The following is a 15,916-nucleotide window of genomic DNA, read 5'->3' on the forward strand; positions in this document are numbered from 1 at the left end:
CAGCATTCTTGCTTGGAAAATTTCATGGACAGAGGAGCCTGGCGGGCTGCAGGCAATCAGGCCGCAATGAGCCGGACATGGCTGACCATACATGCATTCTACATGTACGTACAAAAGGTGCCCTAAATGTTCACTGTGGAATAGTCATTAGTCAATACTGATTCTAAATCCCATTCAGTAGCATACATTCTCATTTTGGTATCCAGTTCCAGGTCTCAAGAATACGCAAACCCTCAAAGCACTTGGCTGCACCTTGACAATTAGAAGAATCAGGTAAGAGACTAATTTTTTTATCCGGAAGGCAGAAAGTCCAGAGGAAGAGAACAAGTCAAAGATTTCCTAACAACTTTTGCTATTTTAAGCACTTCTTTGCACATAAAATTCCCTAAAAAACCTGTGATATTAAAATAACTCTGAGATTAACAAGCGACTTTATACTCCTGTTATTGGATGTTAGAGAAGTTATTCACTTGGCTCATTTCTGAATTAACTCTTACATGATTTCCCTGTTCATATCCCCTCTTTAGGACTTACATGAATGTCCTAAACTTACCTTTAGTGCATTTTCTAAGGTGGCAACAAAACACAGATGCTTAAATTTCAATCTAACAAATTCTCTATAAGGGTTTCAAAATGAGAAATCTTATGAAAAGTGCCAAAATAAAACCTTACATTCTAAACATATCAAAACATTCTTTTGCTTTTAAATTCCTGAGCAGCAGATGATTAACAAGATATTGCGTAAAGTTTCATAAGTACTAGAAAATCTGAGATATAGCAAATATGATCTTTTTATAAGAGTTTTATAGCCCTTACACATCTGTCACACAGAAACACACAAAAGTCCAAAGAGTTAATTATACATAAGTGCTTCAGGAGAGTATTGCTTTCACATTATTAAGGTACACAAATTCACTTTTTGCTATAGGAAAAAAAGTCACATTATTTTCTGAAACTCACAAATTTCAAGCTATTACTGAACCTTCCTTCACCAACTCTTGTGAGGTAACTCAAAAGATATTCCGATGGAGGTAGAGGAAAGATGATAGCAAAGAAGAGGGGAAAACAGAAAATTGTGGTTTAATTAAAAAGCAGAGTCATCCAGAATTAACAAGCAATTAACAAGGAATTGGGGAATTCCTATGAGAATAAGAGGGGCAGGGGGAGCTACAAAAAGGTCTCAAAGTCTCTGAGCAGAGTAAATGGTGGAGTGTACCAAAAGATAAATGCAATACATGGAAACACACTGTTCAGAGGGAAAGGGGTAAAATAAGGTCCTGGGAAAGAGAAGTTATTAAAATGTTAAAGACTGGGGCACGGGCCGCGTTTTTGTTTTTGCTGGAAAGCTAGAGGCCAGAAAGGGGTGCATTGCCAGGTAACTATCCAGAAAAGAAAGCACCGATTAATGAGGTAGGGGCCAGGAATAAACAATGGGGGAGGGGAGGCTCGTTACCTTGACGGTGGAAGCTGGTCAGAGCTCCGCGGCTGCTCGGGCGGGTGGGCAGACCCTCTCCTGCCGTCGCTCGCCCCCCAGCTAGCTCACACCTGGAAATCAGAGACCCGTGAGCGGGGCAGAGCCCCGGGGCCGGGGCGGAGGGGGCCCCGGGGCAGAGAGCGGGGCGGGCCGGCAGGAAGCGGCAGGCTTCCCCTCCGTCCCGGGCCGGCCCCTTCCCCTCAGAGGGGTAACAGACTTTTACCTGTCTCCTCAGTTGCTGCCTCCCTTCCTTCTTCCAGCCGCCTCCACACTCACCAACTTCTCCATTGAGGAAACAGCCCGGGCAGGGCCGGACCCGGCTGTCCCTGCTTCTCCGCGGCGCCTCCCGGCCCCAGCCCGCCAGCATCCAGACGGCCCGGCCGGGCGGAGGCAGCGGCGGTGGCCGCCGGACGGCCTGGGGCAGGGGTGCAGAGAAGAAGTACTGGCGCGGGCGGGGGGCAGCCCCGGTCCGAGCGCTCGGGGCAGGGGGCTGCCGCGCTTCTGATCGGGGGGCGCCCGGCCACTGAAGGGCCCGGGAGGGCTCGGGGCGGCGAGGGCCCGGCTCTCACGGAGCCCGGAGTGCCGGCCACCGGGGCGCCAGGCAGGGGGCTTTCGGGATGCACTTTGCACCGGGCCACCCCCGCCCCCTCCCTCCAGCACTTTGGGGTCACTGGGATGGGACCAAGCTCGCAGCAGCCAATCAGCGGCCGCACTGGAGCCGGAGCCTGGAGCCGTAAACCAGGTCTGAGGTGGGTGGGGGTGGGAGGTGGGGGCGACTTGGTTGGTTGGTTGCTGCCTTCTCTCCTCCTTACCCCAGCGGCCCCCACCCCTTTGCCTGCCGTAAAGCGGCCTGCGTTTTCGCGACAGTTAGAGGAGGCGTGCCGAGCGAGGCTAGGAGTCGCCTCTGATTGGCCACATTCACTCCCTCCCCACGTCGTGGCTCCCGACGCTCCGCCCCTGGCGGAGGGACTCCAGGCGGTTGCTAAGAGACACTATACGCCGAACAGGACGTCTGCGCATGCGGGAGGAGGCAGCGCCTTGTACTTTAGGTGAACTACGGTGGCCCGGAAGGGGCGGTGCTTGCTCGAAAGGATACGCGGAGGCGGCGTGGCTTGGGGCAGATCCCCAGCAACTAACTGGGAAAGATCTCTACGCTCGGCGACGGGGGAAGTGGCTGTGCGGCCGATGAGAGGCTGTTCCAGGGCTTAAAACTGAGGAGGTCTCAGTCCCCAGGAAGCGAGAAGAGGCGCTCCTCGTCCCGCCGCCCTCGGTGCTTTTCGGACGCGAGCGCCGGCTCCTAGGCTCCGCTCCAGGGCCTGAGGCGCCGTTAGCTCCCAGCTGGGCGCGCCTCGCCTCTCGCGGAAAAGGACACTGGCTTAGTGGTGACGCTTCAAGGGCTTTCCTGCGAAGACAGCGGCACTTGAGAATTCCTGCGAATGGAAGGGGAAAGAGTGGAAAATGTGGGAGATGGCCATGTTTATTAAGTGCGATTTTTCACTTACCAGGTATTTATCCTAAGCTGGTCAGTGTCCTTGCCGTCCGGGAGACAACAGCGAACAAGGTATATGTAATCTTTTGCCCTCGTGGAGCTTTCGCTTTAGCAAAGAGACTGACAGACACTAAATTATTTATCAGATAAGGATGGGGTCGAGCTTAGCTTGGACGTGATGGCTCTTTTAGCTAGAAAGGGTCTCTGAGGAAGTGATATTTGACTCGCTGTCTGAGTGAGGAAGACTCAACCATGCCAAGATCTGAGTTGGGGGAGGGGGGCGGATTTTTCAGGCAGAGACATCAAAGTGCAAAGCCTCTGACGCTGGAATAATCTTTGCCGTTGCTAGGAACTGCAGGAAAAAAGGCCAGCTAGTCAAGCAAGGAAACTGATAATGAAGTTGGTTGTGGGAGTGGACGGTATGCGACAGCCTGCAGATCTTGCAGGACCTTGTAGCAGGTGGTCGGGAAGATCTATTTATGTTTTGAAAAGATCACTGGCTGCTCAGTGGAGAAGACTAGCTGAGAGTGAGGTTATTGCAGATGTGAAAGACTGTTGTGGTAGTCCAGGCAAGAGCTGACATTATCTTAAACTTACTCACCCAGTACAGCAGACGTTTGGTTACCACCAGTGTCCTCAAGAAAAGCCTATCTAATTTTAAAAAAAAGCATGTATTTCAACATATCAATTACTTTTATGTAATAAAATACATTAAGATGTTTTGTGGCAGATGGGGGTCACTGCAAACATTTCAAATTGCTATCCTGGTATTTTATTGTACATTATTATTCATTTATCAAGAATATTCATTTTGCTGCCTTCTAAATGAGCTGTTTATTGGCTTAGGTAGGCAAATTGGGCTCAGGTCTACCCAGGGAAGCTCATAGTCAAGTGTGGGGAAACCAAATTAGAAAATTATTACAGACAACTCAGTGAGAGAAATACTATGTATAGGCTGAGGGAGCACTTGGCCAGGCCCTTTAATCCTGACTTGGATATGTGGTAGGCTCCCCAAAACTGGAGGTTTCCTCTTCGAAGGTTGAGAGTGGGAGGGGAAAGGCTGAGTATGATGTTAGGGAGAATGGGCCAAGAAAAGTCATCCTTAAAGTGCACAGAATTTCTGAGGCCCTCAGAGAAAACCTGGAGCTAAATTTGTGGGGCACAGACATAAGAAGACCCCAAGAGTCAGATCTTGAGGGGCATGCCAAGCTATGTTCAGGGAGTTGTACTTTATCTGAATCAAAGTGGAGAAATTTTTCAGAAGGAAGTGCATGTCAGATGGGGCAGGATATAACCACTTAGCAAGGCCTCTGTTGTGGTTCTCCTGGGTAGGAGTGGTGTACAGTCACAGTGGCAGTAAGGATGGGAAGAAGTGAAGTGAGGGAGGGCCTGGGAGGATAGCCAGGTTTCTTACTTGGGGGACTAGGAGATACAGGTGCCACATACTGAGATAGCAACTTTGAGAGACCATAGAGCGAGTTGAGTTTGTGCTGAAGGTGCTGTGGAATTCCAAGTGGAGCTGTCCACTGGCGTTTAGATATTTGAGAGTGGACCCCAGAAGAGAGCTAAACCTAATTGTGTTTTCTGGAGTTGTTAGCGTAGAGATATTAATTGAAGACATTGAGAGACTGTGAAACATTAAAGAGACAACAATCTCTTGTATTCATGGGTTCTGCTTCTGTAGATTCAGCCAACGTCCATTCAAAAATATTGTAAAAAGAAAAAAAATCCAGAAAGTTCCAAAAAGCAAAACTTCAACTTGCCACCAACTTAGAAACTATTTACATGGCATTTACATTGTATAAGATATTCTAAGTAAGCCAGAGATGATTTAAAGTATAGGGGAGGATGTGCATTTTTGTTGTTATTGTTATTTTTCAGTCACTAAGTTGTGTCCAGTTCTTGGCAACCCGGTGGACTGCAGCACACCAGGCTTTTATGTCCTTCACTATCTCTGAGAGTTTGCTCAAACACATGTTCATTGGGTCAGTGATGCTATCTAAGCATCTCGTGCTCTGCCTCCCTCTTCTTTTGCCTTCAGTCTTTCCCAGCATCAGGATCTTTTCCAGTGAGTCAGCTCTTTGCGTCAAGTAGCCAAAGTATTGGAGTTTTAGCTTCAGCATCAATCCTTCCAGTGAATATTCAGGACTGATTTCCTTTAAGATTGACTGGTTTGGTCTCCTTGCAGTCCAAGGGACTCTCAAGAGTCTTTTCCAGCAAGCACCACAGTTCAAAAGCATCAATTCTTTTTTTTTTTTTCCTCATAAACCTTTTATTTTTAACTTAGTTTTACAGTAAAGAAACAGAAAAGTATTATCATTAAAAAAATACCATAGCTGTCAATCTTAAATGTTAAATGAGATTTTAAACAAAGCAGTAACACTACGTCCTGTAATTACATCTTTACTTGTATATACAAGAACAGTGTGCAAAGTGCTTTTCAAACTATAAAATAAGACTTTGGAATAGGATACAAATGGTTATCCCTAGGAGCTAGTTACCTCCAACTGCTTGTCACGAATCACAACTGCTTACATTCTTACTCTGCATCTTATTTCCTTATATACTAAGAGAAAAGCTACTATTTTCTGATACCAGATAGAGGGCTAATTTTTTAGAATAATTCCAGATCCACAGGTTTAAATTTTATTGTTACATATAATTCAGTTACTGGCTTCATATTTTTCCCCTAAATAAATAGAGGACAGCTTTTTAAAAGCAAATATCAGTAGATCCATTTAGATAGACACATTTTAATCAAGATGGGATTAAAAAATTTAAAAAAAACACCAAGCTCAGCCTTTATGGTCCAGTTCTCACATCCATACATGACCCCTGAAAAAACCATAGCTTTGACTAGATTGACCTTTGTTGGCAAAGTGACGTCTCTGCATTTTAATACTTTGTTTAGGTTTATCATAGCTTTTCGTCCATGGAGCAAGCAGCTTTTATATTCATGCCTGCAGTCGCCATCTGCAGTGATTTTGGAGCCCAAGAAAATAAAGTCTGTCACTGCTTCCACTTTTTCCCTATTTGCCATGAAGTGATGGAACTGTATGCCATGATCTTAGTTTTTTCAGAGTTGAGTTTTAAGCCCGGTTTTCACTCTCCTCTTTCATCCTCATCAAGAGACTCCTTAATTCCTGTTCACTTTCTGCCATTAGAGTGGTGTCATCTGCATATCCGAGGTTGTTGATATTTCCCTTAGCAATCTTGATTACAGCCTGTGCTTCATCCATCCTAGCATTTTAGAATGATGTGCTCTGCATATAAGTTAAATAAGCAGAATGACAATATACAGCCTTGACATACTCCTTCCCCCAGTTTTGAACCAGTCATGTTGTTTCCTGTCCAGTTCTAAGTGTTGCTTCTTGACCTGCATACAAGTTTCTCAGGAGACAGGTAAGATGGTCTGGTATTCCCACCTGTTTAAGAATTTTCCACAGGCAAAAGCTTTTGAGTAGTCAGTGAAGCAGAAGTAGGTGTTTTTCTGGAATTCCCTTGCTTTCTCTCTGATCTAACCACTGTTGGATGTGCCTGGGTTATTTATATGCAAATAAGGGACTTAAGCATCTTCCGATTTTGGTACCCCTGAGGGGTCCTAGGACCAGTTTCTACCCGGAAAAGATTGTAGGAGGAGAAGAACTGAGCAAGGATGTCTGAGAAGGAATCTCCAGAGAGGGAGAAGGGCCTCCAAAAAAAACTGACTTGTCAGGAATTAGTGTGTGTGTATTATTGTTCAGTTGCTAAGTCGTGTCCAACTCTTTGCAACGACATGGATGTAGAAAAGGGCAAAATTTTTTATTTCTTGTTTTAGCGGCACCATACGTCACGTAGGATCTTAGTTCCTACACCAGCAATCAAACTTATGCCCCCTTCAGAAACTTGGACTCTTAACTGCTGGACCACCAGAGAAATCCCAAGGCAAAATATTTTTTAATAGAGGACTACACAATTATTATCTGTGTGAACATTGCCTATTTCTCCTTTAAAGAATATACCCCTTTGGCCAGCAATTCTGCTGATGAAATAGTAAGCAGAAACTCCTTTTAGGAAAAACCTTAAAGACTTGGCAGGGGGAGGAAAGTGAAAAGACGTATTATAAATTGAGAACCATCATGCATGATAGAGAAGGCACTGAAATAGTGTGGGTCAGTGATTAATAGTCACATTGGTAGCCCTAAAGACTTCTTTCTCTTGTTCTGTGTAAGGCTTTTCAGAAAATAAAAATTCTTAAAAGAACATTCTTACTAAACATTTGCTTAAATTAGAAAAAAATAGAAGTTTTATAGTACTAAGAGCCAGGCTGCAAATTATACAGGATAAGTTTTTTAAAACTTCTGTTTTTTTTTTTAACCAAAGCCACCCAGGAAGTATAGTATCTAACTGTATATTCAAAGAAATATGTACAGGACTGCAAGCAGTTTCCAAAGGGATTTCAACAGGTTCGTGGAACAATGGTACTCTACTTGGAGATTACTCTTCCTAAAAAAACTACTTTGAAGGCCACTACATATTTTTGCATGTATAATTTCCAATTTAAAAAATTTTGATTTCTCTGGAAACCAGTTATATTCAGACATATTAAGTGGTATGATACATTAGCAACTTCTGATCTTTCAGTTCTCTTATGATTTCTTCCTGATTTATTATAAAAACAAATAACATCACAGAAAATTTGGACAACAGCTTACAATACCTAAACTTCAATACAACTGCAAACTTTATTTTTGCATGCTCTTTTTTTGTCTTCAGACATTTCACACACTTTCAACAATACATGTGCCCTGAGGGATGCCATGGCAGTCCGGGGGTTTGGACTACACATTATCTAGTCAGAGAACTAAAATCCCATGATCCATATGGCATGGCCAAAAAAAAAAAACAAAACCCAACTTGTGTTATGAGTTTCTAGACTATCTGTACATTTTGCCTAAATAACTACTGCCTCCATCTTGGAAAGTCAGATTGCTACCTGACGTCCGCTAGCACTCTTGGGTTCTGGAATTCCATAGAGGCTTTACGAATTATCTGGGCCAATGATTTTCAGGTTTCTTAGCCATGGGACTCCAGTATAAAAAAAAACTGTTGACAGTGATATTTTACTAGTATGAATGTAAATTATAAGTTCAGTTTTATAAAGTTTACTGACTACAGAATCAGGCAGTTTTGAATTCCAAAAAGAATAAAATAAATGAATAAATCTGTGAAATTGTGGAGGACGTGTTCAGTCTCACAGCATCATCAGCCCCATGCAGTTCAGTGTGTTGCTAAATGTTGCTTCAACCAAGACATGAAGGTCTGTGAGCTTCTTAACAGAAGTTGGTATCTGAGTTGTGTCCTAACTTTTCCTTTTCTCTGGTCACTTATTTTTCACTTGAAATACTTTGTTCAGGTTGCAACAGTTTGCAAGATTACTGAGAGATAATTCTATCACAACCAGGGAACATGGCATACCATGCTTTCATAGAACGTGCTACTGGATAATTCTAAATTGATTTATTGTGTTGGTGATCTCAAATTTGATTATTCTTAAACTATAACTTTTCATTGATTTAGCAGTTTAGATTGCAGAATATTTTTAGCAAATTAAACTTGATTAGATTTCACCAGACATACTTTACTCTGCATCCAATTAGGTGGTATCGAATTCACACAAATGGAAACACTAGTTTTGCAACAGATAAATGAAGTAATTCCAGATCAGCGTTTATGATGTTTTAGTTCATAAAACCCTGCTGTGCTTAGTCACTCAGTCACTCAGTTGTGTTCGACTCTTTGCAGCCTTTCAAGCCCTCTAGGCCAGGCTTTTCTGGCCATGGGGATTCTCCAGGCAAGAACACTGGAGTGGTTGCCATGCCTTCCTCCAGGGGGTCTTCCCAACCCAGGAATCAAACCACGGTCTCCTGCATTGCAGGCGGATTCTTTACCAACTGAGGTACTAGGGAAGCCCCCATAAAACCCTGACTCAGTCTTAATTGAGTTTCTACCCCATATAGAAGAGTATTTGATCATTGGAAAAATGTTCAAGCCCCACTGCAGCAACTCTGACTTACTTGGTACCCAGGGCTCAGGCATTTTTCTTAGTGCTCCAGTGAGTTCACTGTGTGACTAAAGTCAGGAATCACTGCCCAGAATACTGTGTCTCAGCCCTTAAATTCAGCGGTATTGATGATACAGAGAGAGCACGTTATGCCGTAAATGACAGCAGATACCGTTTTTGTGACTGCGGGGAAATTGAGACCTACATGTTAATACGGCCACCAGACAGTCTATCATCTGCCTTCCAGCACAACTTTGTTCAGCAGTACCTGGCAGGAAAGGGGGAAGGGGCTGGATATAGAAATTCCTCTTTATAGATGTTGACCTTACAGTCCCGACAAAAAAAGTGCTGAAAGGAAGGAAGCTTCCTTATAGCCCTGATCAGACTTTTTTCCCCTTCAGGGTAGTCTTAATTCGCCCTTTACTGTGACTCAACATGTGCAGCTCCAGCACATTGAGCACACTGTTAGCTAACACAGTAAAGATAGAATGAGCTCAGAACGCAAGCCCTACTATGGATAGTACTGCTGTGGATAGTACTGCTATGGATAACATTTATTTTTTGACATGAAAGTTTTATTGTATTTTAAGTTAAAAGTTACACAGCAGTTAAAAGTTTTTTTGAGATCAAAACAGTACTAAAATGAACTTTGTAACTGATTTTAGGATTATTTCAGACATACATATTACTAATGAACGCCAAATGAATGAAGTTAATAGATCTCTGAGAACTTGACTGAAACAATATTCAGCCATCAAAACATTCAATAAATATTTAATGCCTACTGTGTACCTGGCATTTTGCTAGGAGCTGGGGAAGAAGTGTTGAACCAGACTCCTCTTTAAAGCAGGAGTCTTAGAAATCATTGCACAGATCATTTAAAGTATATTTGTGACATATTCTGTAAGATGACAGTGATTCTAGAAGACTGAGGCTAGGTATCAGGAGGACCTAACCTTGCTGGAGAAAGTCATTATATTTGAAGCTGAGCTATGCTTAGTCACTCAGTTGTGTCCAACTCTTTTTGACCCCATGGACTGTAGCCCACCAGGCTCCTCTGTCCATGGGATTCTCCAGGCAAGAATATTGGAGTGGGTTGCCATGCCCTTCTCCAGGGGATCTTCCCAATCCAGGGATCAAACCCAGGTCTCCTGCATTGCAGGTGGATTCTTTAGCATCTGAACCACCAGGGAAGCCCAAGAATACTGGAGTGGGTAGCCTATCTGTTCTCCAGGGAATCTTCCCAACCGAGGAATCAAACTGGGTCTCCTGCATTGCAGGTAGATTCTTTACCAGCTGAGCTAGTATATAAGTTTCAGGTGAGCAACATAATGATTCAATATTTGTATATACTGTAAAATCATCACAATAATTCTAGTTAATATGCATATCCTCACATAGACAGGTTTTGTGTGTGTGTGATGAGAACTTTTAAGCAATGGGAACGATGTACAATACAGTATTGTTAACTATTTGTCACTGTACTGTACATTACATCCCATGACTATTTTTGACCCCCTTCACCTGTTTTTACCACCCCACCCCCTGTTACTGACAAACACCAGTCCTTTTCTGTACCTATGTATTTGTTGTTGTTTTTATATGTGTGTGTGCTCAGTCTTTTTCAACTCTTTGCAACCCTATGGACGGTATTCTGCCTGGCCCCTCTGTCTATGCAATTTTCCGGGCAAGAATACTAGAGTGGGTTACCATTTCCTACTCCAGGGGATTCCCAGCTCAGGGATCCAACCCACTTTTCTTGATTTCCTGCATTGGCAGGAGGATTCTTTACCACTAGCACCACCGGGAAATTTTATTTATTTATTTATTTATTTTATTTTTTTAGATTCCACATGTTAAAGAGATCATATGGTATTTCTCTTTATCTGACTTATTTCACTTAGCATACTACCCTCAAGGTCCATACATGTTGTCACAAATGACAAGATTTCATCTTTTTTTTTATTTTAATGACTGAACAATAATACCTGTATCTATAGATAAGTCACATTTTCTTTATCCATTCATCTGTTTAATAGACATTCAGGTTGCTTCCATATCTTGGCTATTGTGAATAATGTTGCACTGAACATAGGAGAGTATATATCTTTTCAAGTTAGTGTTTTTATTTCCATTGGATAAATAGCCAGAAGTGAAACTGCTGTTTCATGTAATAGTTTTAGTTTTAGTCTTTTTGAGGCCCTCCATACTGGTTTCTGTAGAGACTGCACTCACTTATATTCCTACCAGCAGTGCACAAGGGTTCCATTTTCTCCACATCCTCACCGAGGCTTGTTATTTCTTGTCTTTTTGATAAACAGGCGATCTAATAGGTATGAGGTAATATCTCACTGTGGTTTTGACTTGCATTTCCCTGATGACTAATGATGTTGAGCATCTTTTAGCATTACCAGTTGGCCATCTGTATGTCTTTGGGAAAATGTCCGTTCAGATCCTCTGCCCATTTTTTAATCAGCTTTTTGTTTTTTGAGTTGGGAGGATTCTTTGCTATAGAATTTATGTGAATTCGTTATACATTTTGGATATCAACCTCTCATCAGATATGTGGCTTTCAAATATTTTCTCCCATTTTGTAGGTTATCTTTGCATTTTACTACTTGATTCCTTTGCTGTGTGGTTATAGAAACTAAGTGTGTGTTGATGGATGAATGGATAAAGAAAATAAAAGCACCAAGCTCATGGATGCAGAAAACAGATTGGTGTTTGTTGGAGACGGGAGGGGTGGGTAGAGGTGGAGGGCAAATGAGTAAAGGGGATCTGAAGTTACAAACAGTCAGTTATGAAATAAATAAGATGTGGAGCTGTAATGTACAGCAGAGGTCCCCAACGCCTGGGCCAGGAGCCATTACTGTCATCAGTCCATGGTCTGTTAGGAACCAGGCTGCACTGCAAGAGGCGAGCAGGGAAGCTTCCTCTGTCTTCCATCTGTATTTGCAGCCACTCCTCATTTCTCACATTGCCACTCATCTCCACCTCCTGTTAGATCACCTGTGGCTTTAGATTCTCACAGAACAAACCCTACTGTGAATTGAGCGTGCAAAGGATCTAGGTTGCACACTGCTTATGAGAGTCTTATGCCTGACAATCTGAGGTGGAGCTGAGGCAGTGGTGCCTCCAACTGGGGAGGGGCTGCAAATACAGATGATCAGTAGCAGAGAGGTTTGACTGCACAGAGCCATAATAAGTCAACTGCTTGCAGACTCATCAAAACCCAGCAGTGAGTGGCAAGTGACAATTAAGGTACATCTGGTGGTAGGCTTTCTAGTGATAAGTGAGCTGATATACTTCAACTGTACAGCTGTATCTGGTGGCAGGATTTTAGTCAGAATCTGATACTTATTTTAGTCTGCGCATAGCCTGCCCGTTATTTTATTTACCACTTCTGTCTGTCTCCTCTTTCCTATTCTACACACTTGTCTTAGTCACAGTTTTGGTAAGCCCACAAGCTAACCCTAGCCAACATGAGTGAAAAACAAACATCACTGGAGAGTTTGTTTGAAAAGAGGGAAAGATTCAATGATGAGACAGCAGAAAACTCTAAGACTGTCAGCAAAAAGAAAGCTGCATTTAAAAGAAACTCTTGAGTTCCGCTTAAATTATGGGTTCATTGCATCAGGTGCTTCATATTCTCCAAGCTCACTTTGTATCATATGTGGAGACACTGGCTATCCAATGAAGCCATGAGACTGGAAAATGCTTTGCCACTTGGAGACCAAGCACTCTGCATTAAAAGACAAGTCTTTGGAGTTTTCCAAAAGAAAAAAGACAGGAATACAAAAAACAGAAGCAATTATTCAAGGCCACCACTTCATCAAATGTGTCTGCACTGAGAGCATCATTCTTAGTGGCTGACAGCGTCAGTAAAGCTATGAAGCCCTTTCCTGTTGGTGAAGAACTGATCCTGCCCGCTGCTTAAGGACATTGTCCTGAACTTTTAGGAGAGGCTTCAGTTCAAAAAGTCTTCCCTGGTGGCTCAGAGGTTAAAGTGTCTGCCTCCAATGTGGGAGACCCGGGTTCGATCCCCGGGTCGGGAAGATCCCCTGGAGAAGGAAATGGCAGCCCACTCCAGTATTCTTGCCTGGAGAATCCCATGGACAGAGGAGCCTGGTAGGTTACAGTCCACGGGGTTGCAAAGAGTCAGATACAACTGAGCGACTTCACTTTTCACTTTCACTTCAAGAGGTGGCACATGTTCCTCTTTTGACTAACACTGTAACTAGATGAACTGATGAAACAGCAGAGGATCCTGAGGCACAATTATTAGGGAGCATTAACGAGTCGCCGTGGCATGTAATCCATGTTGACAAGTCTACCAGCATTGACAACAAGGCAACAAAGCTTGTCTTCATGCAGTATTTTCAGGAGGGTGTGCATAACAAAATGTTATGTGCACTTTTGTTGCCAGCCAACACCACAGCTGCAGAACTATTCCAGTCATTAAATGACTACATATTGGGGAAACTGAATTGGTCATTTTGTGTCAGTATGTGCCCGGATGGTGTGACTGCCATGACTGGATGACTGTTTGGCTTCACTAATCAGGTCAAAGAGGTCGCCTCTGACTGTGAGTCTTCACACAGTGTCATCTGTAGAGAAATGCTGGCTAGCCGAAAAATGCCACCTGAGCTTAATATGTTTTGTAGGATGTGATTAAAATTGTTAACCACATTAAAGTACATGCCCTTAACTCATGTCTGTTCACATAGCCATGTGAGGAGATGGACACAGAGCTTATATGTCTTCTCTTATACACAGTTTTCTAAAGTTAGATGACTGGCCAGAGTTTTTGAGTTCCGAGAGCTGCTCCAGACATTTATTTTAGAAAAACAGTCACCACTGGCAACACATTTCAGTGACACAGAATGGGTTGCAAACCTTGCTTACTTGTGTGACATATTCAACCTGCTCAGTGAACTCAGCTGGTCACTATAGGGAAAAGGACCAGTGTGTTCAAGTTGGCAGAAAAAGTGGCTGCATTCAAAGCCAAACTGGAATTATGGGTCGATGAGTGAAAAAACATTGGGGTTTTTGACATATTTCAAACATTAGCAGAGATTTTGAAAGAAACTAAGTCAGGGTCTTCTTTCTCCCAGCTGGTGCATGATCACCTGTGTCAGCTTTCAAAAGAGTCAGCATTACTTCCCAACCACAAAAGACCTCTGAACTGGGAAGGAATGGATCCGTGACCCATTTGTGAATAAGCCAGGTGAATCGACTTTGTGCAAGTAGAGGATCAACTAACTGCTTGAGATTACACATTACAAGTGGCCTTAAAAGTATGTTTGAGACAACTTCAGATCTCCATATGTTCTGGATTAAACTCAAGGCAGAATATCCTGAAATTGCCACAGAAGCACTAAAAAGCCTGCTTCTGTTTCCAGCATCCTCTCTTTGTGAAGCGGTGTTTTCTGCAATGACGGCAACCATGACGAGATTATGGAGTAGGCTGGACATAAGCAGCACCCTTCGGGCGTCACTGTCTCCCATCACCCCCAGGTGGGACTGTCAGTCGCAAGAAACCAAGCTCAGGTCTCCCGCTGATTCCACATTATGGTGGGTTGTGTAATTATTTCATTACATACCATGTAATAATAAATAAAGTGCACAGTAAATGAACTTGAATCCTTCCGAAAGCATCCCCCCACAGCCCTCAGTCTGGAAAAATTGTCTTCCATGAAACCAGTCCCTGGTGCCAAAATGGTTGTGGACTGCTGAGAGGGTAACAGGCAGGAAGGCCAGGGGTCTCCAAATGGAAAAAAGAAGCTGCAGGTGCCAGACATTTTTATCTCTCTTAAGCGGCAGGAAGAAACAAACCAGCGATACGTTTTTCCTTCTCTATACAAATTTAAAAGAGGTTTCTCTTAAAGTGCTGTGTTGCCATGACACCTGGTCTCACCTGAAGCTAACTACTCTCAAACCTTGAGTTGACCAATACGTTTCTTTTTCGTATGGAAATGTTATCTTAAGCTATGTTAATGAACCCCAGACTCTATCTTCAAGTTGGTTCCGCCAAATGGCCTAAATTTACTTACTCAGGTATTGTTCCCCTAATCTATGTAAATGAAAATATTTGTTGGTATTCTGCCCTTCTACAAGATTCAAGTCAACCGTTTCATGGCCAGAGATGAATTATCTGGTGTTATTCTAAATTTTATGACATCCTTTTCATTAACAGACTGTGAGTGACTATATAACAGACAGCTAAAGACTAGGAGGCGGGTATTCTTTTGCCTCCTTCTGATGCCTATGTCAGAAGCTTTCCCTATCTCCTTTATACTTTAATAAAACTTTATTACACAAAAGCTCTGAGCGATCCAGCCTCGTCTCTGGCCCCGGATTGAATTCGTCTCCTCCGGAGGCCAAGAATCCCGCGTCTAATCGTTCAGCAACAACCTTTCACTGCTAATGTACACCTTGGTTAATAGTCAGTACTATTGCCTTTGAAAGTTGCTAAGAGAGCATATCTTAAAAGTTCTCACCACACACAAAACTTTTTTGAAATGTTGGTGATGGATGTTAACTGGATATATCATGGTGGTCATTTTGCAATATATAGATGAGAGTGTCATGTTGTACACCTAAAACTAATATAATGTTATATGTCAATTATACCTTGATTTTAAAAAAAAGGATCTGTTAAACAGTGCCTTTCTTTTGTGCCTTTCTTAACTTGCCACCCCCTTAAAAATGGGAGAGGAGCATTGTTTTTTCTCCCATCATGTGCATTCTCTTTTAGCCACTTTACACCATAAATACAAGTGCAAAGGATGTAACAGAAAGGAATTGGGGGACAGGCTCTGGAGTCCGTCCGCCCTGTGTTGTCTTGTCTAACAGGGCCGGCTGGGGCGCGGGAAACACTGACAGACGTGCCCTGGGGGTTACTGTGGAG

General features: G+C 43.0%; 2 protein-coding genes across 8 annotated transcripts in view; one reads left to right on the forward strand and one right to left on the reverse strand.

Annotated features, from left to right (window-relative positions):
* Window positions 1–2,274, reverse strand: part of ASB7 (ankyrin repeat and SOCS box containing 7) — a 52,388-nt gene extending 50,114 nt beyond the window's left edge. For 3 of the 4 annotated variants that reach the window (XM_020897239.2, XM_020897209.2, XM_020897218.2), the window contains exons 1-2: window positions 1,698–2,270; window positions 1,454–1,545 (exon numbers count right to left, since the gene is read on the reverse strand). The gene's annotated coding sequence lies outside the window, so the exon portion shown is untranslated. Of the gene's footprint in view, window positions 1–1,453; window positions 1,546–1,697 lie in introns of all 4 variants that reach the window. The other variant, XM_020897258.2, reaches the window with a different exon arrangement.
* A 267-nt stretch (window positions 2,275–2,541) lies between these two features.
* Window positions 2,542–15,916, forward strand: part of LINS1 (lines homolog 1) — a 30,749-nt gene continuing 17,374 nt past the window's right edge. For 2 of the 4 annotated variants that reach the window (XM_070478136.1, XM_020897269.2), the window contains exon 1: window positions 2,542–3,035. The gene's annotated coding sequence lies outside the window, so the exon portion shown is untranslated. Of the gene's footprint in view, window positions 3,036–11,779; window positions 14,581–15,916 lie in introns of those variants that run through there. The other 2 variants (XM_020897285.2, XM_020897278.2) reach the window with 2 other exon arrangements.

Source organism: Odocoileus virginianus, chromosome 16 (assembly GCF_023699985.2).
Source record: "Odocoileus virginianus isolate 20LAN1187 ecotype Illinois chromosome 16, Ovbor_1.2, whole genome shotgun sequence".
NCBI lineage: Eukaryota > Metazoa > Chordata > Mammalia > Artiodactyla > Cervidae > Odocoileus > Odocoileus virginianus.